Raw genomic sequence first — 26,519 nt, 5'->3', positions numbered from 1 at the left:
CGTCAGCCTTCCTGTCCTCTGATGCTGCTTGGCCTGCTGTGTTCATCCAGCTCTACACCTTGCTATCTCTTGTTCAGGTCCAATACCTGATGTAATCATCACTACCAGAATTTGGAGTACCATTACCAATATTTGACATATTAATAACCATACCATGTGCAGTAATGCCAATAGCTTGTGTCCAGTATCTATGTATTAAGAGAACTTGAAATGCCACAACATAGAAGGCTACGAGCTGGAAAATGGGATGAAAATAGATGGATGTTTGATGACTAATGCGGACATGATCGGCCAAAAGACCACTTTCTATGATGTAAAAGCTGATTATTAATACCAATGACTTAATTAATTAATACCTATGTAGCATGCCAACACAAATATACCCAAACGAGTAGCTCATGTACCAATTGTTAATGTACAAACTGCCTCATACTCAAAGTCTGAATAGAGCTAAGACTTCCAGCAGCTACTGAGGCAGCTTTATAACCTTGTACATTTCATTCCTTGCCCAAATCACACACAGTGAAGTGTGCAAGGTGTGAAAAATAGTGTATAATGCCTAACATCTCAGCTCACTAATCAGGGAAGTCTGCACAAATTGTGAAATTCATGGGGGTAAATTGTGGGGATTGGAAAATTGCTGCTAATTCATAACATTCTGATTCAGGCACTGGTTACTGTGACTTAACCTTTCTTGCCACTTCATGCTGAGCTGTCTTAACCAGCTGGATGGAATTACACATTAAGTAACAGTTATTACTGGGGACTTAGCGACAAAGTATATTAAACTGTATTAAAAAGATTTAAAAGGCACAACTTTTTCACCAAAATCAGCAATTTGAAACAATGCATTTGGAAGTTTGAAAATGTTTATGAATGTAAATTCTATTTCGGTAACACAACCAATCTCTGTCGCTATCTCAGTTCTTTTGCTGGTGAAATCCTCATCCTTGTTGCCTCAAAACCTGACTGCCCTAAAGCATTCCTAGCTACTTCCACCTGTTCTTCCCTGCACAAACTTGACTTCATCCGGAGGGAGATGGATAGGGAAGAATCAATCGCAACAACCATGGCTCCTGTGGGTGGCGCTCCCTGCCATCCTCAAGGTGCCCAATCAGAAAGCACCACTGTCCTTCTCTATCTGAGTCTGCAAATGCCAGTATCTGAGGGAAGGTGCGCTGCGCTCTTCAGACTTCCAGCATTCCTTTTACCTCAATTTTACTTCCTCCCATTCCCTACCACTCCCTGCACCAAGAGCGGGAGGTCAGAACTTGAGTCAGAGCCAGGGGTGCTACCACTAAGCCACAGCTAATGCAATTATAGGTGGGCTGAATGGCCTATTCCTGCATTCATGTGAAACCTGAGGCCTCCAATTTCATGACAGCATTGCAATCAATCGCAGTTATCTAATTACCCATTGTATATTAAACCCCTGTGGTAATAATAAAAGCCTTGAAATGTACACAAAATTGGATTGCCTAACAAATGACAGTTCTCTGCTCAAATCACATATCTTTGATAACGAAACTAAGTGCATTAGAAACAAAATGGATTTCAATAGATTCTGCTTTTATTTTGTGCAGCCCATTCTTCAGTGAACGAACACAGCCTTCTTTTCCCCTGGGATAGCTGTTTATCAGAAGGCAAAGTGTGAAGGACAGATGGGGCACCAGCAGGAACTTCGATGGTATGTTTAATTCAAAATAAAGCTGCTTCAAAAAGGCACTACTGCAATTTTTTTTCACTCATCTGTGTGGGGCACAGGCTGCTGAAGGGACACAGGCAAAGCAGCAACATGGAAATTGTAATTCTATCAGACAGCACTCAGACTTTGATTTCTGCTATCTCCGGTTCAATCGCTGGCAACAAAAGGCCATTTTAGAGAAACATTATTGACATCAAGCTTCTAATGAGCAGGGCATTGAAAATGGAGCAACAGCCTTTGGGAGGTACCTGACCTTTGTTGTCCTTGACTATAATGACAGATACATTTCAGCTTGTTTTACTGTCTATATCCAATGCTGAAAATCCTGGATGTACTATGTCTCGTCTATTTACCTGATCAACATCCCACTTTACATCCTCTGTTAAGATCAGCCAATGCAAAACACTGGTGTCTGTGTTTCAAATCATGTTGAAATTTTAACCATCTATCATCCCTGCCTTTTCTGACCTACCTGGTCCTGCAAAACCCATGGTTGTAAAACTCTCATCCTTACTTTCAATCATGCTAAGGTCTCAACCTAACCCCAACACTGGCCACCAGCCCCCACCCCACCCCAGTCCATAACTTTTAAATTGCTTGCCTCCAAATCCAGCCTCTCAAGCAATCCCAATTAAAACTGCTCCAACATCTATGATCCCACCTTCAGCTGCTCAAACCCTAAGCTCTCCTTCTTCCCTCTTTTCCTTAAAATACTCCTTAAGTTTCTAAGTCCACTTTTTGGACATTGTAGTTTGGTCTCCAGTCCTGATATTTTGCTATGAGACTCGGCAATAAATTGTGTTTGATAAAGCCCCCCCTCTGAAAAGCTAAACTAAAATTGCTGCACTTGTTATTTGCCATGGATTGTCCTATCTCCTGCGCATCGATAGTTGTTTTGTCTGGAATACAATTCTTCCCTCCTGCTTTTCAGAGCTGCCTTCAACCTATCTCCTTGTCTAAGCTTTTGGTGCCGCCTCCTAATCTCTAATTTCTTTGGTTCAAGGTTACATTTTGTCACTCATGTCAGCAAAATATTTTTTGTTGTGGCACACCTTCAACTGAGTACCTTTTTTTGTATACATCACTAGAGGGCAAGTGTTTCAATGTATCATGTGATTCAGACGTATTCTCACTTTGTTTGAAGAAGCTATCAACTCAGACAGTGGTACCAAGTTCTCCAACGATGCAAACAGAAATTGTTGATGATGCCAGACCTGCTGAGATTTTCCATCTTAGATTTACTTCAGAGTACAACGGGATCTTGATCAGATGGGCCAATGGGCCAAGGAGCGACAGATGGAGTTTAATTGAGATAAATGTGAGGTGCTGCATTTTGGAAAGGCAAATCAGGGCAGCACTTATACACTTGATGGTAGGGTCCTGGGGAGTGTTACTGAACAAAGGGACCTTGGAGCACAGGTTCATAGTTCCTTGGAAGTGGAGTCATAGGTAGATAGGAAAGTGACAAAGATGTTTGGTATGCTTGCCTTTATTGGTCAGTGCATTGAGTACAGGCGTTAGGAGGTTATGTTGAGACATTGGTTAGATCACTATTGGAATACCATGTGAAATTCTGGTCTCCCTGCTATAGGAAGGATGTTGTAAAACTTGAAGGGTTCAGAAAAGATTTACAAGGATGTTGCCAGGGTTGGAGTGTTTGAGCTATAGGGAGAAGCTGAATAGACTGGGGCTATTTTCCCTGGAGCATTGAAGGCTGAGGGGTGACCTTATAGAGGTTCATAAAATCATGAGGGGTATGGACAGGGTGAATAGCCAAGGTTTTTTTCCCCCGGGGTGGTGGAGTCAAGAACGAGAGGGCATAGGTTTAAAGTGAGAGGGGAAATACTTAAAACGGACGTAAGGGACAACTTTTTCACACCAGTGTGGTGTGTGTATGGAATGAGCCACCAGAGGAAGTGGTGGAGGCTGGTACAATTATACCATTTAAAATGCATCTACATGGGTATATGAATAGAAATGGTTTAGAGGGATATGAGCTAAATGCTGGCAAATGAGACTCGATCAATTTAGGATATCTGGGTCGGCATGGACGAGTTGGAACAAAGGGACTGTTTCTGTGCTATCTTTCTCTATGACTCTATAACTCTTAATATCAAGAAACCCTTTTAAAGTGCACTGAGAAAGTTCCGGTTGGCAGTTTAGTTACTAAAATGGACCTGTGCTTATCATGTCTTCCCCCTTGCCTTTGGAGAAATGGTCCAAATAGGTGCAGCCTAAGATCAATTGAAGAGGAATTATTAAGATAAACTTCCTTTAAGTCACTTAGATCTTGTCCTTACAGAGAGAAAAAAAAAACAGGCTATCATGCTCAGAAAGAAGCAGGAAATGGATGGCTATCATTCTCCTTCCTTTCAGGGTTGAACAGTGACTGAACAGTGTAAGACATGATGCTGGGACGTGCTTCTTTTAAAAGTGAATCCCAAACTCTCTTTCTCAAATTAGTAAATCAATTTGATCGGAGCTTTTCACACCCAAACTTTTTTAATTGGCTGAACTGCATGGTTCCTATACTTTGAGGAATGGACTGGAGCTAGTCAGATTTGCAGTCTTTGGAGGACAATCGATTAAGGTTGACTCGATGGACAGAATGGTCTTTTTCCAGTGTGTTATCAAGTTTTGTTTCATCACCTTCCTGTAAAGTGCTTGGGGTATTTTACAACATTAATTATGCTATATAAATGCAAGTTGTCATTCATGCCGCAGCCGCAGCAAGATAAAACTTGTTTATAAAAGGTGATGGAAACCATCCTGAAGATTACTGCATAAAGACGGTACCTAATGCAGAAATGCTCTAAACAGATCAGAACGATCCCTTAGCTCGGCTAAGTTATCCAGTCTCAGCGGGGGTAGATATTGGGGGTAGATTCCAGGGCTAGGAGCAGCTGGGGGTTGGTGAAATGAATCCAGGCTATTTCCCCTGTTTACTGTCTGGGGAGAGAAGCAGAGTTAAACTGAAGAAGAGCCATATCGGACTCAAAAACTTTAACTCCGCCTCTCTCTCTCTCCACAGATGCTTTCAGACCTTGCTGAGTTTCTCCAGCACTTTCTCTTTTATAATTTCAGATTTCCATCATATGCTGTAGTTCGCTTTCAGTCTCCTGTTCACTTCCCTGCTGGAAAATGCATCCACATGATGTCAGGCGAAGTCAAGTTCAGCTTTCGTTTTTAATTCCCTTAACATCCCACCACTGGGGGGTGCTGTAGGAGGAGGGTTTTTGGAGCCAAGCCTCAATTTCAGTCAAAATTGGTGAATACCTGTTGAGACCTACAGCCAATGGAAGTGAAAGTCAAAATGACATTCCTGACCGGAGATCCTGATGAGAGATCTATAAGGAACCACCTTGAGTGAATCCCAAATTCTCTTTTTCATGTTCACAATTCAAATTGTTTGAAGCTTTTCACACCCTATCTCTTTTTATTTGACTGAATTAGATGGTTCCTATACTTCAGATGTGCAGCCTTTGTAGGATAATCGACTAAGGTTGACTCCATACACAGAAAGGTTTTTCCAAAGTGGTCGTCAAATTTTATTTCGTTATCTCTAAGAGAGATGTCTAGACATAAGATCTCTAATCTAGCTGATTCCAGATGTAGCGAAAGATGTCAGAGCCTTTTAAATGGTGTTCAATTAACACTGAAGAATAGGTATAGAACCATGTTATGGAAATATTCCCTTTAAGTAAATGTGACTTTACATGAACAAATTGCTGATTACATGGGGAAAACATTGCAAAATTCTCTACTGTCTTCATTCCAGATAACTGAGTGTTTTTCATTGCAAATTCTTCTTAAGGAAATATCTTTGCCTGGATTACATACTTTACCATATTTGCAGCTCAGAAATGCATGTGTGTCTGCTGTGAATCACTTCCAGAGGGGTTGCCATGTTGGGTATTTGGTGACTTTCCATCAGGGAATAAAAACAAAACATGTGCTCAAATTAGGATATTGTATCCGTTCATAATTTTCTTTTTCTAAAAAAAATGCTTATTTCGTCGCATTGTGAATTCAGACTTGCATTTTACAAGGATCAACAATTCAAAATGTAATGGTATCTTGTTTTCTGATCGTGCACCATCTACGCTCTTAGGGGGATGAAGGCATCTGAAGAATTTGCATGTCTCTTACGTGACCAAGTTGTTGTTTTACAGAACCGCAAGTTGCTGTTCGGCACCATCAGTTGCCCAAGACAGTCAAAAGTTCTGGATGGATTGGCATGGGGGCGTCAGACTGGCATCATTAATCCTTCATTGCCAAGAATGATAAGGCCTCCGCAGAAAATGTAATTCATAACCTTTCCCATCTACTCATAGTCAGACCATAAATTGGTATATCCAGAGTATTATTATCTGTTGCATTAACTGGTGCAAAGTTTTACTTTTGCAATTTATTGGCTCACGCTGAAACCAAATAGTTTTATGTTAACTCACTGAAGAACACTGTTGCCCCAGATCCAATCTTGGAAAGATCAAAGGTTATATGACTGAGCCATGTGATCGATTTAGGTTGTTATTCCTGGCCGCAAGTAGAAACAATTTTCCAACCCCACCACCCTTTGTTTTATTGGAAGTGAGACCAGATTTTGCGTTGGTGGAATGATAGAGAGTCGAGGCTCTCATTGCAGCACTGTGGCACAGAAGGTTCGGGAATCGCTCTCGTTCTTAGTTCTTATCTCGGATGGGTGTCTGCAGCTTCCAAGAAGAGGGTTCATAACAAGGGAGGGTCATGCTGAAGGAAGGGCCATCATCAAGCCCAACACCCAACTGGTTGCTTTGGCGACAGGGACAGTTTGAGGGGCAAATCGCACAAGTAAATAAACCCTGGGGACAATTCAAGAGGAATTGTTGACAGAAGCTGCTTCTCTGAAATCCCACCGCTCCTTCTCTTATCGTGAAGCTAAGTTACAAAACTTGGGAAAAACTTGCAGGAAATAAATAATTTTCTTTCTTTGTCTTCATTTGTTGGAGATGGGAAACTTAAATGTGAGATATCACACTTCATGGAAGGTTATTTTCAAATATACAGGTGCCAGAAATATCTAGTACTTTCCTGATTTTATTTATATTTTAAATTTGTTGTCTAAGCAGAGCGAAGTGTTAGCCACTCAGTCAAATTTGAATTTCAGATTCTCTGAGCAAGTCGAACTAGCAGGTCGTTTATATCATAGCTTCCAGCATTTCTTGTTTCAAAGGACAGGATGGTTTCAGTGTTTCTATAAATTGATAAGGGAGGGGTCGCGAGGACTGAAGATACATTTGCAATCTGACAAGACTGAGAAATTGTGGGTTAGAAAGCTACTTGACAATTTTTCTTGTGTGTAAATGGGAGAAAGTAACCAGAGGGTAAGCTATCACTGAACTAATATTCCATGGTGAGCTCAACAACAAGCAACTTGCTCTTAAAGAGCATCTTCAAAATTGCAAAACATCCGAAATGGCTCAAAGGAATGCTATCAGACAAAAATAAATTTGCACCAAGCCAAGGATGGAGGCAGGGTGAGTCATTAGACCAGGTGAACAAAAGCTTGGTCAGAATCAGAAAGATTTTAAGGAATGTCTTTGAGGGCTAGAAAGCAGTAGGGGCAGGGAGAAGTTTAGGATAATAACTTCAGAGTTTATCATAGAATCCCTAGTGTAGATAGAGGCCATTTGGCCCATCAAGTTTGCACTGGCCCTCCGAAGCGCATCCCACTCTATCCTCATAACCCATGGTCCCCACGGCCATTCCACATAGCCTACACCTCCCTGGACATTACAGGGCAACTTATAGCATGGTTAATCCACTTAACCGTGGGAGAAAACCGGAACATCCAGAGGAAACCCATGTAGACAGTCACCCAAGGCTGGAATCAAACCCAGGTCACTGGTGCTGTGCCACCATGCCACTCATGGCCTTGGCAGCAGAGGTACAAAGACGGAGCAACCCAAGCGGATATCTTCAAGATTTTAATGGGTGGAGGGGGTGATAAAGATTTGTTAAGTTCCTTTTGATCATAGTTGGAAAAACTGAGGAGAACAGAGACTGGGGAGTCAAAAATAACTGTAGTTTACTTTCACAGAAATGCATTGAATAAATCAACGCTTCAAAGCCCAATACAATATCTTCCCAATGTTGCCAACTCGTGTGTGTTTTGCTATTTTATTCTGATGATCATGTGTTATTCCAGCATTTTCACCACCCCCCCCTCCTTAAGGCATTGACTTAATCCGGAAAGTCATAGTTACTGGATAGTAAGTAGGAGTAGGAATCTTGGCTGAAGACTTCAAGAAAAGTTACTATCCATATGGCCATACACAAACATGAGTTAGCTGCTGAAAAAAGGGAAGCAGAAAAGGAAAAAAATAGCAAAGATAGTTTCAACAAATCTTCCATGTGTAAAATAAGTCATCACAATTGCTAAAATTGGCAGACAACAGAGAAGCCCCTCAAGTCTGTTTCATCATTCAATTAGATGATTGACTTAAAAGGGACCAAAGGAGCAATCTTTTCACACAGTGGGTGGAACATATAGGGAATGAGCTGCCAGACAGAGTGGTAGAGGCAGGTACAAATACAACATTTCAAAGACATTTGGATGGGAAAGATTTAGAGGGATGTGGGCCAAACACAGGCAAGTGTGTCCAGCTCAGTTTAGGAAACCCGGTCCGCATGGACAAGTTGGGCTGAAAGGCCTGTTTCCGTGCTGTACGACTCTATGACTATTGTGGACGTGTATCTTAATTCTGTCGAACCAACATGGAGTTTGTCACACTTAATACCCTTGACAAACAAAAACTTATTCATTTAATTTTTTATGGTCTATGTGCATCACTGGTAAGGCTGGCATCTGCTGGCTACAAAATGCAGCTTGCTGCTGCCTTAGAAGGCATGGAGATGGGTCTGGAGACACATGTAGGCCAGACCACAAACTGACAGTACATTTCTTCTCCTGAAGGACATGAATGAGCCAGATGGGTTTCTGATGACAATCAGTATTAGTTTGTGGCACCATTCCCAAGACTAGCTTTCATTGCAGACACTTGCTTAAAAAAAAAATTGGTTGAATTTAAATTCCACCAGCAATTGCCAGGTGGTTTGAATGCATATCCCCAGAGTTGTATCCTGAATGTCTGGATCACTAGTCATGTGACGTTATCACGATGCCACCCTCATCTGAAGTTTGGAAACTTTCAACTGACCTCCAACTGGGAAGAATTTAGGGAGAGAGAGTTCCTAATTTGCCCCAACCCTTGTGTAAAGAACTGTTTTCTACCATCAAACCCTGAATGGCCTAGCCCTTGTTTTAAGGTTACACCAGTTCTTCTTGAATTCCTCAAAAAAGAAATAGTTTGGCACTATCTGCCTTATCAATTACTTCGGAGAATGAGAGGCAACCTTATTGAAAAATACAAGATTCTTAGGGGACTTGACAGGGTAGATGCAAAGAGCTTGTTTCCCCTTGTGGGAGAGTCTAACACCAGGTGCCATAATCGCAGAATAAGCGGTCGCCCAGTTAGGACAGAGCTGAGGATTCTTTTTTCTCCAGGAGATACTGAATCTGTGGAATTCTTTACCAGAGGGTCACTGAGGCTGGGTCATTATCTATATTCAAGGTTGAGATGGACAGAGTTTTATTCAGGAAAGGAATCAAAGGTCATGGCTATAAGGCAGGAAAATGGAGTTGAGAATGATCAGATCAACCACGATCTCATTAAATGGTGCAGCAGACACCTTTGGCTGAATAGCCAACTCTGCCCACATTCTCCACTTTGGTTGGGGTAGCACGGTGGCTCAGTGGTTAGCATTGCTGCCTCACAGCGCTAGGATTCCACCCTCAGGTGACTGTCTGTGTGGAGTTTGCACATTCTCTCCGTGTCTGTGTGGGTTTCCTTCGGGTGCTCCAGTTTCCTCCCACAGTCCAAAGATATGCAGGGTAGGTGGATTGGCACATGTTAAATTGCCCATAGTGTTCAGGGATGTTTAGGGTAGGTGGTTTAGACAAGGGAAATGTAGGGGTAGAGGAATGGGTCTGGGTGGGATGCTCTTCAGAGGGGTGGTGTGGACTTGTTGGGCTGAATGGCCTGTTTCTACACTGTAGGGATTCTGTGAATCTATGCTCCTACATCTTATGGTCATTCAATTGTAATTCACCACTACAGATCAATTTAATTGCCTTTAATCTTCAATGCTCCTTGTGTAACACCACTGCGAATCCTTAGCAGAGCAGTGTCAAGGTCTGACGAGCAGAAGTGGCTGAATAGCAACAAGTCATACTTTGGAGAAAGAGAAACTTTAATTTTGTTTGTAATTTACCAATCCTTCTGCCCATTGTATCAACAGAGCTACTGGCGCAAAACATGAGTGTTCGGAAACAAAACAAAGAACTGCAGACATTGGAGATCTGAAACAGAAACGGAAATTGCTGGCGAAACTCAACAGGTCTGGCAGCATCTGAGGGAAGAAAGCAGAGTTAACGTTTTGAGCCCGGTGACCTTTCATCAGGATGGAAGCCTTGAGGTTGGTCAGAGTACAACAAAATCCCACAGATTGAGACTATCTCAGGGAAGGGAGCTGAGCTGGTGGTTAGCTCAGGTTCTGGCTGTGTCACTGGATTCCAAACTCAATGCAGATCTTTGCGACACTGCATTTAATAAAGTTAGTGACTTTGAGTCAGCTCTAGGGGAAAAGACAGTGACGAAAAATAGATTGTTGTACAGACTCACCTGGCGCACTAATGGCCTTGAGGGATGGGAGTTTTAAGTTGTTCTCTTTCTCTGATAAACATGTGATTACAGCTCCACACGCTATGATTAATCTTAATACCCTTCAGAATAGTAAGGCAAATACTGTCTTGTCTGCACTACCCACAGCTCAAAAATAAACCATCAAAAATGCCAGAATTATGAATCAAATAGATTGATGTTCGATAGAAAAGAACCCTTAAAAGATCAAGGCATACAGGTCCACACTTTCCTGAAAGTGACAACCCAAGTGAATATGGTGGTCAAGAAGGTATTTGGCAAGCCTGCCTTCATTGGTCAGGGTACAGATTGTAAAAAGTAGCAAGTCATGCTGCAGCTGTATAGAACTTTAGTCAGGCGACATTTGGAATACTATGTACAGTCCTGGTCGCCACACCACCAGAAGAACATGGAGGCTTTGGAGAGGCTACAGAAAGGGTTTACCATGATGTTGCCTGGTTTGCAGGGTGTTACCTACGGAGGAGAGATTGGACAAACTTGATGTGTTTTCAATTGAATATCAAAGGGTGAAGGGCGGCCTGTTGGAGATTCACAGAATTATGAGAGGCATGATAGAATGGATAGTTGGAGCCTTTTTCCCAGGGTAAAAATGTCAATTAGTAGGGGGCATAGGTTTAAAGTATAACAGGGAAAGTTTAAAGGGAATATGAGAGGCAAGTTTTTTTCACACAGAGGGTGGTAAATGGCTAGAATGCACTGCCAGAGGAGGTGGTGGAGGCAGATACAATAGCAACGTTTAAGAGGCATCTTGACAGCCACATGAAGAGGCAGGGAATAGAGGGATACAGACCACGGGGAGGCACAAGGTCTTTAAGTTTAGCAAGGCGTCATGTGTTGGTGCAGGCTTGGTGGGCCGAAGGGCCTGTACTGTGTTCTACTGTTCTTTTTTCTTTGTATTGGGTGCAGGGTATTGCAAGTAATACAAACGTAAGAATTTTTTCAAAGTATTATCATGTGACTCCAGGTCCACAGTAGTATGGCTGACTCTTCATTGTCCTCTGAAATGGCCTAGCAGGCCAGTGAAGGGGAAGTTTAATGCCAATTAGGTATGGTCAACAAAATTACCAGTGATGCCCACATTCAATGAAAGAAAAAAGAAAAAAATAATCAAGTCCTAATTGATCTTCCTTTGGAATCAGTAATGACCAAGGTGCCACGAGCCTTTTGTCCAAAATTCCCTCCTCTACTGTGGCTAACACAACTGTCAAATCAATGTCCTGGTGTCTACTGACAAATGGGAGCAACTGCGATGTTTTGGAATATTCATGGATGGAATAGGCCAAATGGGCCTCACTGTCTTTTCACATCCATATTTCCTCTATGTGTTTAGACAGTCTATACACATGTTTACCTCAGATTAAAAACTCAGATCCCAACAACCAAAGGGAACATTTCAACAGTCTCCACCCAAATCTCTGGTCCCTGCATAGTGTCATGATGCCAAATCCAAAATGCAAATAAAATGGGGGAGTTATAACAATAATTCAATCTCCCTGGGTGTCCCGTTGACCCACTGTCCCTCTGCTCCTTAGTCTACATTGGCAAGATTTAAAAATTCTCTTTTGTACTTGAGTATATGTGACAGTTAAATATAAATCTAATTCTGGTCCCAATGCACCCCTGATTTGAATTCTTCCAACACTGGCAGCCATTTTTTCCACTGTCTGAAGAACGGTCTAGAATTCACTCCTTAAATTCCATTGCCCTCCTCCTATAGGGCAGTTAAACCTCTCTCTTTAGCTTTTGGTTGTTTATTCTAATGTCTCCTCTTGTGATTCAGTATCACCTTCTTGTGAAGAGTTATTTGGGTGTTTTACAACCATAAAGGATCTGCATAAATGTAAGTTGTTGTCAACAAATCAGATTTTTAGGCTTTAAACCGACCTTCCTAACTACTGAAAAAAAATCCGAATTTCATTCCAGATCATCATGAGGGTAGAAATGAAGGAGTTGGCTCTACTTTATCCACAGAAGGTTATAGTGGATGCCAAGAATGTGTTTTACTGCCTGAGTGAGTCTACTCATTTCCCGCAATCGTACGATCGTAACTTCCTGGCCATGGTTGCCAGGGAAAAGGCCTATGCTTTCTGCCCAGCCTCTGCAAGCCATTTGTTGAACAAATCTGTTTCTGATTACAATAAATGGAATGTCATAAAAACATAGAGGAGGCCAGCAGAATAAAGACAAGCCCTCATTGTAAAGCGCCACGACTTCCATTTGAATGAATGCTCACCTGAAAATGTCACCATTTATAATTGTAGGCGTGAGGAAAGTGACAGGTTGCCCTGCATATACATCTCAATCTGCAGCAATGGGTAAAACAGAAATGAGGGAATAAATGCTTGGCTGACTGTTAAACCACAGAGTGGCTGTACGCTACAGCTGCAACATGTAACCTTACAGTCGTGCAAAGTATTCAAAATACATTCGAGTATACCGCAAATGTCAAGAAACATTACGGCCATCACTGAAAGCAAGGGTCACACCAACTCATGGAGTACAGTTGCAGAACCTTTTGGCCCTAACTGAAGAAAATCATGCAGTCACGTTTTTATGACAATAATGGCACATTCTGGGACTTGGTTTTGGCAAAAATGAGGACTTAAATTCCAGCCATGGAAAGTACTCTACTTCCAATCACAGCGAGCAGGCCTGTCAATGCAGGCCTCAGTCAATCGATCTGAATCGAGATGCTCAGTCCAGAGCTCATGATGGCTTCTTTCAATCTAATGTGAGTGAAAGCCAGTGCCTAAAGGGTTCATTTTAAAATAGTGGTGCTCACTGAGGCGTCTAGCAGTGGCAGTATTTCATAGAATCCCTACAGAGTGGAAGCAGGCCATTTGGCCCATCGAATCACATTGCCCCTCCCAAGAGCATCCCACTCAAACCTACCTTATCCAAGTAACCCTGCATTTCTCATGGCTAACCTACCTAGCCTGCGCATCCCTGGACACGATGGGCAATTTAGCATGGCCAGTCCAACTAAGTACAGGACGCTCTCGAGAACAGTGACGTGTCGAAATCAAGATTTCACACTGAAATCTCTGGAGCAGGATTTTACCAATAACCAAGTTTTACCCACTAAGCTACATCCTGAAGCACACCACTACAGTCTCTCCACTTGAAAACAGAACCATGTGCATAAAGGACAAGGATAGCAGATCCTTGGGATATCATCGTCTTCAAGTTCCCCTCCGAGTGCAATGTCACCTCGACTTGGAAATGCATCAGCATTTCTTCACTGCCACTGCCAAAATCCTGGAATTCCCTTCCTAACAACATTGTGTGTTTCCCTAAACCCCAAGGACTTCAGCAGTTCCATAAGGCAGTTTGCCACCAGCTTGTCCAGGGCAATTAGAATGGGCAATAAGAGCTGGCTTAGACAGTGATGCCCGCATCCTTAAACTGAATTAACTTTCTGAAAAAATGGAGCATTCATGACCATTACAAGAGAGAAGTGTTTAATAAATATAAGTCCTTGTTTCTGCTGTCACGGGATTTGAAATTCATGCAAAATTCAGTCTCATTCGGGGGAAGACAAGAGTGAAACATTTCAAATGAAAGATTAGGACTTCATATTAAAATATAGAATCTGAGAATCTTACAGCACACACAGAGGATGCTTGGCCTAGTACATAGGCCTTGATGAGAACCACTGCAGTTCGTCCTCTACTCTTCTTCCATTTCCTCTTAACCATGCGATCTTATATCCCTCAAAAATTGAATTCCCTTTGGAAAATTATTATTGAATTTGCTTCATTCAGGCACTGCATTTGAGAAAACAACAACTTACTGCATTTAAAAAAAAACACTCCTCATCCCCACTGTGGCTCCTTTGCCCTATTTTGGACAAATGCAGGGGGTTTGTCCAGAGAAAAATATTAGCACCGAAAACAGGCAAACTTATTTAATGAAGGGAACAAAAAAAAAGCAGTCCTCTTTACACAGCTAATATGAATAATTTTAAAGACTTTTTTCAAATGGTTTTCTATCCAAAAAAATTTTGGGTGATAAGTAAGGAATAAAAGACCTGAATTTATTCAACACCACTCTCTCATAATTCCTCTTAAAAGTTGGACATAAAGGAGGATGTGGATATAGAGTGTGACAGATCCATCTTCTCCTCACTAATCCCTTTTTAAGTGACTCATTGAAAGACTGACTCATTGAAAATACCAAAGACAGTCTGGAGGTTCAATAAGTGCAAATATGTGGCAGTGGAATTTATAGACACTGCACTGGAAGACCTTGAATACTGAGTGAACGCCAACCACGTGTCTTTCTCATGTATTAGGTGGTATACGAGGCTCTAAGAGGTGACATATGTTGCCTCAATTTTATCAACTCAGCTATAATTTTTGCAAAGAACATTGACTTTTTCCTTTTCCTAAGCCCCAACAGATTCCTGCAAAGCCCTGGAGTTGGGATTGGGCATCAATTTTCTAGTCCATCTTAGCAACTTAAAATTCTTAGTTCACTCAAATTTGAAAGATGAGTCTTTTGGTTTCCTTTGAGTATTGATTAGAAATTACTGCAGAGAGACGTATAGGACACACAATGGCAGGAGGTTCAGGGGAGAGATGCTCAGTGGGAAGCTGTTTGGAATCACAGAATCCCTAACAGTGTGGAAGCCAGGCCACTTGGCCCCTCTAAACAACATCCCACCCAGACCTACACGCCCTATCCTATCCCCATAACCCTGCATTTCCCATGGCTAATCCACCTAGCCTGACACTATGGCCAATTTAGCATGGCCAAGCCAATTAATCTGTATGTCTTTGGACTGTGGGTTGCCCTTGGGTCACTGGCATTGTGAGGTAGCAGTGCTAACCACAGAGCAACTGTGCCACCCTATAAGGCAGACACATAATAAAGCGTCAAGGAATACATCCAACCTGAGTTGGCAGTCTTTCCTATATGAAGTTTTGTCCATCCCCCAGAATTAGTGTCTGCAAGGAAACTGTAGCCAAGGTGACACTTCACAAAGCCTGAGCTTGTTGGCCACTGATATTGGAGGTAGACTGAGAGTCATACAGCACTGAAACAGACCCTTTGGCCCAGCTCATCCATTTCAACCCGGTTTCCTAAACTGAACTAGTCCCACATGCCTGTGTTTGGCCCGTATCCCTCTAAGCATTTCCTACTCATGTATCTGCCCAGATATCTTTTACATATTGTAATTGTACTCCCACTTCCCCTGGTAGCTTGTCTATATACGGACCACCCTCCGTGTGAAAAAATTGCCCCTCAGGTCCCTTTCAAATCTTTCCCCTCTCACCCGAAACGTATGCCTCTCGTTTTGGACTCCCCTACCCAGGGGAAAAGATCTTGACTATTCATGCCCCTCATGAATTTATAAGCCTCTGTAAGGTCACCCCTCGGCCTCTGATGCTCCAGGGAAAGACGTCTCAGTCTATCCAGCCTCTCCTGATTAACTCAAACCCTCCCGTCTCGGTTACATCCTTGTAAATCATTTTTGCACCCTTTCCAGTTTAATAGCATCTTTCCTATAGCAGGATGACCAGAATTGTACGTAGCACTCCAAATGCGGCCTCACCAATGGTATCAAAAAAAGGCAATGATTTTTCATCGCTCATGGACAGCCAAAGTCCTACGCCCTTTAGAACTCAAGCCCAGTTCCGGAGGCTCATACAGACTCTTCCATATAGGGGGTCAAACATGAGCCTGTGCCCAGTCACAGCTATGCTATGTATGATGATATGATCACCTCTACGCTATTCAGTTTCCTATAAAAGATCATTTTATACCCAGGGAATAGCTGCTCTTTATGATCGGAGAATTCCTAACTTTATTTCGTTGGAAGCTTTTAAGGTTCAAAGCACAGTGTGCACAGCTCACAATCACGAAATGGATTTAGATGAGAAAGGTCAATTGGCCAATCCTAATTGACATGTCGAGAAAATCTTACTGCTTCTTGAATGATTCTAGGCTTTGTTCTTTATTCGACCACCAAACAGATATTCTCCTGGGTGTAAAGTTTCCAGATATCAACCCTTTGTGCCTCCGGACCGACACTCCAGTTCAGCACTGAGGCAACGTTTCATTGTCAGAGGTGTGATGTTAAACCAGGTCCTTGTCTACCCTTATTATAGCTCATATTCACATCAACAATCCATTCGGATTATTCAAACTGTCTTGATTCCACAACCATCAATTGCCTACTCTGAAGTGGTTCTGCATTTGTCTTTCTTGTCTTTATACAATTCCATGAAGTCCTCTCAGTCGCTTCCTTCTATGGCTCAAATAGCTCTGATCTTATATCATAACTCAATGGAAACCATTCACATTATCAACCTAGTTCCAACAACATAGCAGCATCTTTATTATTTTCATGCCCAAACCTTGTCTCTATCCCACTGTCCAAAGTAATGAAGAGTTTGTTCACGCTCCAATCAACATCAGAAGGCCAGTCAGTACAAGGACAGGCAGCCAATTTGTGTGTGTGTGTGTGTGTGTGTGTGTGTGTGTGTGTAATGAGTCTCCTTTTCAAACCTTTCCATCAACTTCACAAAATACGATGTCAAGAAGGACTGAAGCTCACACTCCGACCTCCAAACTGCGCGAGAAATCTCTCCCAAAAGTCACTTATAACCACTTCAGCTACAACCATCTCATGCTGGCTATCTGTTTCACTCAACTGACTCTAAAATTATCATTCCACCGAGTCAAGCGAGTAAAGCTGTGTGTCGTGGATAGTGGAGCTTCTTTCTTGGTTAAGCATTAATTTCACTAGACACTGAGGGGAAGAATTAAAATGGCAGTGCAATTAATTGTATTTGGAGGGAGGAAGAAGAGCAATTTTGTCACCATCACAACAACGACATGTGAATAACAATGCCTTTGTGTGTTGAGTTTGTGAACAATGAAGAACAGTTGACAGTGAACACGTGTCCACAGGCCTTGGGTGTAGGCCTCAGGAAAGCCTGAGTATTGCTCTGTCTCAGGACCCGGCTTCACTTATCAGGCAGGTTTGGTCAAGTCCTTTTTGCGTCCTCTGTTATCCAAAAAACACATTAGTCCCCTTATCTGGAGTAACTGCCTGGCCTGTTGCAATCTATGACTAAGCAGCTGAAATAATGGTCAAGCCATTTCATTTCAGGATATCGTTCCACAAACCCCACCAACCTTCCCACCTTAAACAAAGTCTTTGCTCCATCAGAGTAGCAGGTCTAAAAATAGGCAGCAAATTACACAGGCTATATTCATTGGGGAACTTGAACTCTGAGGCACATTGACTGCCACCATTCTTCTCCACGGACTGCTCTGACTAGCACCAGTCCCGAACACAAACCTCTTGATTCTGCTCCCTGGAAACCAGTGTGGGGCTCAGACGTGACAGTAGAAAGCAAAGTCATCACCCATAGGCTAGAAAATTATTCACAGGCAAGCGTACATATTTTTCAAGGAACACGACACACTTCAATGAACACACGCACCACAGTAGGCATCACTAATATCTAGTTAACTTACAAGCTGCTTTCTCATCCCTTGCAATTGTTGCACTGACATCAGTGTGAAGATCTTACTCCGTAAAGTAATAACATAAACAGTGACTAGTGTAGCTGAAATCAACACTTAGTTACCATGTTACTTTTTTCACCCTCTCTTCACCGTTCTCGCACACTGGGCAGTCCATCATCATCACTTGAATGGAGTACAAAACATCGCACGCGTGTGTGCACGTACACACACACACATACACACATGCGCACACACACAAACACGTACACACACACACACACACACGTACGCGCGCACACAGTATTTCGGCCCAGCAATTGACAGTAAAACACACCCGCGTGTAGTTCATTTCTGTACTTACTTTCAGTGAATCAAAGCAGGCAATTACTCGTCCATTTTCAACTTGGCAACTTTTAGAAGGGTGTGCAAATTTACATTCTGTGTCTGGTCGTGAGCAAGTGCCTCTTTGAAATTCTCTGCACACTTCCAATGTCAGCCATTTTGTGTCCCGTATCTGTGCCACACTAACGGCCATGTTTGTGAGTTAACAGGCAGGCGAGATAGTCCGGAACAGTGTAGAGACAAACACGTTGATTGCAGAACGTCGGTTAAAGAAAAACTTGACGATTTTTGGGGGGGATAAAAGATAACCTTTGTTTTTTTCTCGTTTTGAGCGTATTAAAGGCTTTCTCGACAGAAAGATCACCGCAAGGAAGTTTCCTTTCAGAGAAAACCCCTGGCATTAGATTGGCGAAGATTCTTTTTTTTTAGAAAAAAGAATTTCAGAAAGAATAAAGGCTTTTCTTCTGTTTTTTTTTCTCTCTATTTTGGTTGCAAAAGTAACAGTGCTATCATTGGTATGGAATTGTTCGTCAGATGCAGGGCAATTGCACTCTCAGTGACCCATAACGTGTTCCCAATCTGAGGCCTGTTTTGAAGCTTGGAGATGGGTCAAGGCTTAGCTCTCAGTGAGGATCCCAGTTGTTGCACAGTGCCAGTTATTCGAGAGGTAACATCCAGCTCGCTGATATGGCAATCAATATCGATCAACTCTGCCCAGCTGATTGCAGCAATTTAAAATGATCAGACCTTCCGGGATCAGACTTTGTTTTTTGTTTTAATCCCCTCGGTTGTTTCAGGCAGAAGGTAAGTGTTTCGGTAGAGTTGTTTTTTTTTGTTTATGTGAAAATTCTCTGTTCGATACAGTGAAATAGCAAGAGAGCAATGCCAGGCTGATATACTGCGAAAAGTTTGTTCTTTCTTTCTCTCTTTCTCTCTCCCTCTCTCCCTCACTCTCTTTCTCTCTCTCTCTTTCAGACCTAGGTGGGAATGAAAGGGAGGGGCTGGGCAAGGGGGAAGAGGAGGGAGGGGGTCTGGGGGGGAAGAAGGGGGGGGAAATGGGTGATTGTACTAAAGCCGAAGGGTTTGGATGTGCAGTTGTTGCAGTCCTAGCTGGCAGCAAGCAAGACAATAAAGCAGAGACTGCTCTAGAAGCTTTTCGAAGCAGCAGAGATTCCAGGAAAGGCACTTCTCAGTACCAACCTGTAGGAGAAACAGATACATCAACATTTTACCAACCAGCATTTAACTCCCATCCCAATTAAAAAAAACAAAAGAAATGATCAGGAAATTAAAAAATAAATCTTCCTGCGTCAAGCTGGAAGTAACATGCAAAGGCAACAGTCTACCTGCGTTTACAAAAATACTTACAGTGCAGCATGATACAGCCAGCCATTGTACATTACTTTGGGGAAAAAAAGGCAGTTTGAACCTTTGTGAAGCAATGCATGACAGGGAGACAACCAATCAAGGAGAGTGTTGCAGCAATATTCTGGGCAGAGAGCCAATCATTTTGACTGTCTCATGAAAGGTCGCACCTGTCAGACATTCGCTGCTATGCAAGAAGCACAGAAAAATGCCCATCAGATGCGACTAATTCTGGTGCATGAAGTCAAACCATGTGCTTGTTCCCCTTGCGTCTCAGGTCATTATCCAACATGCAGTTAGTGGATTAATCCAGGTTAGCTTTTCACTGGCTACCAGCAATGGTCGAAGCTCCTGCAGAATCTCACACATGCATACTCACGCGCGCACACATGTGCACACTCACTCAGGCACATGTGCATACATGCACATGCTCACACATGCACACACGTGCGCACTCAACTCAGGCACACGTGCAACCCACACACACATTCACGCGTTTGCCCACGCGCACACACTGACTCACTCACACACACATGCAACTCACGTACGCACGTTGATACGCACACTCGCAGGCCTGCACACACGCATGTGCTCATGCACGCTGGCACACTCACCATCTCTCACACACACACACACACACACAAATATACACACTCGCTCAAGCTCACACGCGCACCCTCCTGCACTCACAAGCAAAACGCACAAGAGTCAAGCTTAGTCCCACAGACTCTGGGGTTAACTGGGCACTGCGCAAGGCACAAGCTGATACTGCTGTTCGCTGCCAGGAACGTCCAGGAGAGAGAGAGAAGAAGGGGATTGCTGTGAAAAGTACATTCCCTTCTCCCATTCCCCACCCCTCACCCACAGCCAACCGCATCCCCACTCCCTGAAACCAAACGAGGTCCCAACTCCAAGTGGAGCTTCTGTGTTGGTATTAAACCCTTCCATTCAGCCAGCAACCACTTTCTCAGTATATCACAGCCAAGTCAGTCATTAACAAAAGCTGCCTGTGTGACCTTTCTCTTTGCCACAGTCAAGATCCATGTTCGATGGGGAACAGAGTGATCACAGTGCAGCCTGGATGCCTGGCAGACCCAGAGAGCTCTGCCAAAGTAAAATGCAATTCCATTACGCCAGCATTAAATATTCAGGAAGGCAATTTGTTTTTCGCAAGCCTGTGGGTTTTCAAACTGCTCGCTGAGGCCATCCCTTCATTCCCACTGCCCTTCTTGCACTGGAGGTGATGGCATCAGATTAAAGGCTTGCCGGGATCAGATGCACACACAAATCATTCACCATGCATCCCTCAAACAACCTAACTAACCCTGAATTGATATTGTGAAGCTTACCTCCTTTGCCATTCCCCCTTAGGTAAATATAACACTTGGGTAAACAGTAGTGTTATGTAAACAAGAGTATTAGTAATGCTGAAACCCTGGCTAATTTTCTGGAGACATGGGTTCAAATCCCAATGTCGCATTGTGTAAGCCTGGAGTTGTCAATGTGTCTCAGTTGTGACCATCATGTTTCAAAACCCATCTGCTTCCTCAACGTCCAATGGAAATCTGCCATCCATGCCTGGCCTGGGCCTACATGTGACTCCAGGTGTACAGCAATGTTGGGCTGACACTTAACTGACCCACTTCTGAAATGGCTAAACGAGCCATTCATTCCAAAGGTCAATTAGTGATTGGCGGCAAAGGAAAGAACAGAAACAAAACTGTCCACTGAGCAAGTGAGAATTACCTTCAGTTGAAAACAGATGCTATTCTCTCCCACCCCTCCTGTCCTGGATATTTTATTTTCATTTTAAAACTGTTTCTGCACGCCCGCCCCAACCCCCACCCCCTCTGCATCCTCCCTGTCTCCTCGACTGGTTGACCAATGCAATAGGTGAGTAGGAGAGGCACTCAATACCTTAGTGTTGCCTCGCTACCTGGGGTTCATTGAGGCAAATTACTTTGAGGGGAGGGAGCAAGGGAGAGAAAAGTCAATGGACAATAATCAGGAGCGGAAAGGCTGATTGGTGATCCCTCCTTAGCCCAACTTGAATGCATGATTGGACCACTCCAGACTCATCATCTTCCCAGGAAAGTGCATCCCAGGCGCTAAACATTTATAAATACAATGCACAGCCAGACTCCAATTACACCCCTGAAATGAACTGAATTTAAAACACTACATCTTGACTGATGAGCAACATCTACGCTCCCATGTGGTGAGGAGTTGATTGAAATCAATGCAAGTTGGTACTTATCTAGGGACCTGCAAAGTGACGCTGCAAGACTATTGCAGCAATTAGCAGAGGGCTCAAAATTATTCTACATTTTCCAATTGCTTCAATGAGCACTGTGTCTTTTAATGTGGTTTCATTGCTGAGTTTCTACCTGCATTTCCTGTTTCCAGGCAATGGCTGATTCTACTTTTGGGGCGAAAGAGGATTGAACACATAAATATAAAGAAAATAAAAATGACAGAAACAGAACAACATATATTTCTCTTCGAGGAGATGCTGTTGTTTATATTCCTCATGCCCACACAGTTTCACTCCCTCACTCCTATTCCCACTGAGGATTCCACCTGTTTTCCCAATTGCCTAAAGGAAGGCACAAGCTGTGACAGTGATTGTGTCATGTGACCATTTTTTATTAAATGTCTTTGATGGGACATAGGTTTGAGTGGTGACGTCAACATTCATTGCCCAGAACTAACTGCTCAACTTGCTGGGTTATCACAGAGGAGAGGCGACAGTCAACTGCATTGTTGCAGCCACATGTAGACCGGGCAGGTTAAGGACCGCAGATTTCTTTCTCTCGTTGACATTAACGAATGAGATGGATTTTTACACCAGTTTACAGTCAACATTGCTGAGATTAGCATTCAATTTAAGAATTGCTGTTTAATAGCATCTAAATTCCACCAGCAGCCTTGGTGGGATTTGAACTCATATTCCCAATAGCCTGTATATCTATATTCCAAGTCGAAAGGCTTTACCATTATGGGGTGTTGGTGATCATGTGATCAAATTTTCAGTAATGTGCCTTGACAGAGATGGCAACTCTATTCAGACCAGTAATACAAAAATTCAACGTGTTTCGGGTCTACCATGTGCCATCAGCCTTAGTGCCACTCATTCATGTTGCTATTGTAAATGCATGACGGAAGTCAGGGACTTAGTCTGTAAATCAGTCAGGGTCTCAGGACTCTGTCCCAAATCAGGGCCTAAACTGTACAACTAGGTTCTCTTTCTCTGCCCCAGTCTACTACTCGGATGGTAAACTGATTTAATCCTTGGGAGTGAGGATGTGAATATATAAAGTGCTGATATAAAGGGTGCACAAGTATAGACTCAGTCACACACAGACAGCTGGACACACAAAGAACTATTTGAAAGGTAATTTGAAAAATACAATTAATACAAATTAACAGACAATGAGGCTAATTTAAACTGCAAATGCAATATGACAAATGTTGAATTTTGGGGGTAGTTTAAACTAAATCAACCAGTCAGACAACAGACCGGATTGAATGCAGCGCTGGTTTTACAGCCCAGCCAATTACTCTAAATTGACACCCCAGTGTGGTACTGTCGAAGTGCTGAGGTTCTGCACACAGCCTTTCAAGTCAGACATTAAACTGAGGCCTTGACTACTCTCTCAGAATAAACTAAAAGATTCCACAGTGCTATTTCATGGTCGGCAAGGGAATCCTGGCCAACACTTAAATCTCAATAAACATTGCGAAAATAAGAAAGTCATTATCACATTTTTGTTTGACATATGTAGATTAGCTGTCATTTTCCTACAACACACCAATGATCGTATTGTCAAAAAATACTTAATTGTCTGTAAAGCAGATGGGCAGGAAATACATCGTATTAACGTAAGTCTTTCTTAACCCTTGGAAGTAACAGAGAGTAAAATGAAGTGGACCCGTAAAAGCAGGACTCCATCTGATCCTGTGGGAATCCTGCTTGGAAAGCTAAGTTAAAATTTCCCTCATGTGATCCAGAGCTTGAAACATACTGCAAAGAGAGACATATTGTCGAAGTATTTGAACTTGCTTTCACTGGGATAAACACAAGAATGCTAAGTTTCAAACTACCACCACAATTTGTACTGCAAGAGAAAATGGTGCTGACTGATCATAAGATCGTAAGATATTGGAACAAAATTAGGCCATTCAGTCCATCGAGTCTGCTCCGCCATTCAGTCATGGCTGACATGTTTCTCAACCTCATTCTCCTGCCTTCTCCCCATAACTTTTGACCTTCTTACTAAGCAAGAGCCTATCTATCCCTGAATGACTTGGCCTCCACCACCTTCTGTGGCAATGAGTTCCACAGATTCACTGCCCTCTGGCTGAAGAAATTCCTTCTAGTCGAAGTTCTAAAGGGTCGTCCCTTCACTCTGAGGTTGTGTCCTTGGGTTCTGGTCTCTCCTACTTTGGGAAAAAATCTTCTCTGTGTCCATTCAATCCAGGCCTCTCATATTCTGAATTTTCAATGAGACCTCCCCTCATCCTTCTAAATTCCATCAAGTACAGACCCAGAGTCCTCAAACTCTCCTCGTATGACAAACCCTTCGTCCCTGGGATCATTCTTGTAAAGCTTCTCTGGAACCCCTCCAATGCCAGTACATCCCTCCTTAGATACAGGGCCCAAAACTGCTCACAATATTCCAAATGCTGTCTGACCAGAGCCTTATACAGTTTCAGCAGCGCATCTCTGCTGTTGTATTCCAGCCCTCTTGAAATGAATGCTAACATTGCATTGGCCTCCCTGACTTCCAAGTGAACCTAACTTCTCCTGAATTTTAAACTGGATTTATGAGTGATTGGTATATATTTATGATCTCAAGTTTTATTCTCCTTAAAAGTGTAAGCGTAAATCCGAGGCGTAATACATCCCAATGACCTTATAAATTTGGATCATGTTCTTTTGCCAAGTGCATTAGAGGAGTTATCAGCCACTTGAGGTTAACTGAACATTGGGTATGCTTTTCAGGAAACTGGGATACAAAAGGGTTGAAGTTTTGCTTTCACGGTCCAGGCCCTAGATGAAGTACATCCATTAGTTCTGGGCAGGCCACCTCAGAAAAGAGATATTGACTTGAAATGGATGCAGTTCACTGGTATAACACCACAGTTTTGAATGGGTGGCATGGTAGCACTGTGGTTAGCACTACTGCCTCACAGTGCTAGTAGGCCAGGTTCAATTCCACCCTCAGGCGACTGTCTGTGTGGAGTTTACACATTCTCCCCGTGTCTGTGTGGGTTTCCTCCAGGGGCTCTGACTTCCTCCCACAGTCCAAAGATGTACAGGTTAGGTAGAATGGCCATGATAAATTGCCCGAAATAGTGTGTAGGCTCTGTGGATTAGTCATGGTAGATGTGGGGAGCTGGCATGCTCTTTGGAAGTTTGGTGCAGACTCAATAGGCCAAATCACCTTTTTCCACACAAGAGAGATTCTATAATTCTTCTTTGATTATGAGAACAGGATGTATAAATCTGGATTGTATTCCTTTCAATACAGAAGAACGAGGTGGAATTTGATTGAAGCATTTCAAAGGGATTGAGTACGGTGGACATGGACAGGAAACACTGGTTTGGTTCAACTGCAGAATTGTGTCCAGTGTCACACTTTTAAAAAGGATGAGAATGCACTGGAGAGAGTGTAGAAAAGATTTATGATCGGAGTTGGAGGCATGAGATAGATTGGAGAACTTGGGGTAGTTTTCCTGCAGAGAAAAGAGGCCGAGCGGAAATGTGACACAGGTCTTCAAAATCACGGTGGGTTTGACACTGTCCATGGGGAGCAATTGTTCATACTGGTGAGGGGGATAAAGAACGAGAGAGCACAGATCAAAAGTAACTGGTAAAAGAAGCAAGAGTGGCAGAAGAGAAACTCTCTTTCACAGAGCGGTCAGGATCTGGAATACACTGCCTCAGGGTGTAGCAGAGGCAGATTCAATTAAACCATTTGAAATGGAGTTAGATTGCGATCTGAAAAGGGAAGATGTGCAGGGTTATGGGGAGAAAGTGGGGGAATAACAATAAGCGAATTGCTCATTTGGAAACTGGATACTACTACAATGAGCTGAATGGCCTTCTGTAATTCTCGTGACAGAATCCAGGACAAGGGAACACAGGCTCATACTCAGAGGCATTTGCAACTCTCCTGAAAGATTATGGATGCTGAAGAATTGGAACTATCAAAACTGAAATTATTGGGGATTAGTTGGGTCAAGAAATATGAAACAAAGATGGGGAAAGAAACTTAATGTACTGAAGATTAATTTAGGATATCCAGTTGGCATGGACAAGTTGGACCAACGGGTCTGTTTCCATGCTATACATCACTATGATTCTATAAACTGTTTACTGAATGAAGCAAAAAGCTCAAAGGCCTTGAGAAAAGCCTTACCTTGTTCCTAAATGGTTTAATGCTCCCACCAAATGGCTGCAGTAAGGGATTTCAGAGGAATGTGCTCTATCAGTATCTGCTACCAGCCTGCAGCATAATTTCAAGACCCAGTGCCCATTTAGCCCTGTGTGATTCTAAACATCACACCCGTGGGTACACATGCTTTGTCCATGCCATCACTTCTCAGCAACAGACCTTTACCTACACAGTACCAACAAAGGGCTGAACTGCCTGTGCAACTGGCACGTGAAGGCATTTTGTGACTTCTGTTAACACATCACACAGAATTAAGAAAAAAATTAAAATCACTCGTCTCGATCTGTTTGTACTCACTACAGCCACACAATTTTGTCCTCAGCTGCATTGCCCAGTGCCATTATCATCAAATCTGTGACCTCTGTCAATTGTATTCTGGATTTAAGATTAAACATACGCACA

The 26,519-nt window shown here is 42.8% G+C and overlaps 1 long non-coding RNA gene across 2 annotated transcripts; it reads right to left on the bottom strand.

The window, feature by feature from the left end:
- Positions 1-5,449: 5,449 nt before the first annotated feature.
- LOC125484672 lies at positions 5,450-24,907 on the bottom strand. Of its 2 annotated transcripts, none has more exons than XR_007263483.1 (3): positions 18,311-24,907; positions 12,701-12,770; positions 5,450-5,628 (listed from the first exon to the last, which is right to left on the bottom strand). It is a non-coding gene; the product is annotated as an uncharacterized LOC125484672 (long non-coding RNA). The 2 variants fall into 2 exon arrangements; XR_007263484.1 differs by lacking the exon at positions 5,450-5,628 and adding an exon at positions 7,574-8,037.
- Positions 24,908-26,519: the final 1,612 nt, after the last annotated feature.

Source organism: Rhincodon typus, chromosome 13 (genome assembly GCF_021869965.1).
Source record: "Rhincodon typus isolate 14 chromosome 13, sRhiTyp1.1, whole genome shotgun sequence".
Lineage (NCBI taxonomy): Eukaryota > Metazoa > Chordata > Chondrichthyes > Orectolobiformes > Rhincodontidae > Rhincodon > Rhincodon typus.
This window is presented reverse-complemented; position numbering and strand designations above follow the sequence as displayed.